Source organism: Eimeria mitis, genomic scaffold (assembly GCF_000499745.2).
Source record: "Eimeria mitis Houghton genomic scaffold, Emh_scaff517, whole genome shotgun sequence".
In the NCBI taxonomy this organism is placed as follows: Eukaryota; Apicomplexa; class Conoidasida; order Eucoccidiorida; family Eimeriidae; genus Eimeria; species Eimeria mitis.
In genome coordinates, this window is record NW_013573463.1 from 12,302 (window position 1) to 12,536 (window position 235).

Genomic DNA, 235 nt, shown 5'->3' on the forward strand with positions numbered 1-235 from the left:
GACAAACACCCAAACTAACAACTAGTTCCTGCTGCTGCTGCTGCTGCTGCTGCTGCTGCTGCTGCTGGTGCTGCTTCTGCTGCTGCTTCTGCTGTTGCTGCTGCTACTGCTTCTGCTGCTATTGCTTCTGCTGCTGCTGCTTCTGCAGCTGCTGCTGCAGCAGCAGCTGCTGCTGCTGCTGCTGCATAGGTAAGATACTGTGTTGGTGTAGACGCACTTAGCTACATATATGACT

The 235-nt window shown here is 53.6% G+C and overlaps 1 protein-coding gene across 1 annotated transcript in view; it reads right to left on the reverse strand.

The window, feature by feature from the left end:
* EMH_0014880 (leucyl-tRNA synthetase, putative) overlaps positions 1-235 on the reverse strand; it is a gene marked incomplete at both ends in the record, with an annotated part of 8,221 nt that overhangs the window by 5,214 nt on the left and 2,772 nt on the right. The gene's annotated exons all lie outside the window — the stretch shown is intronic.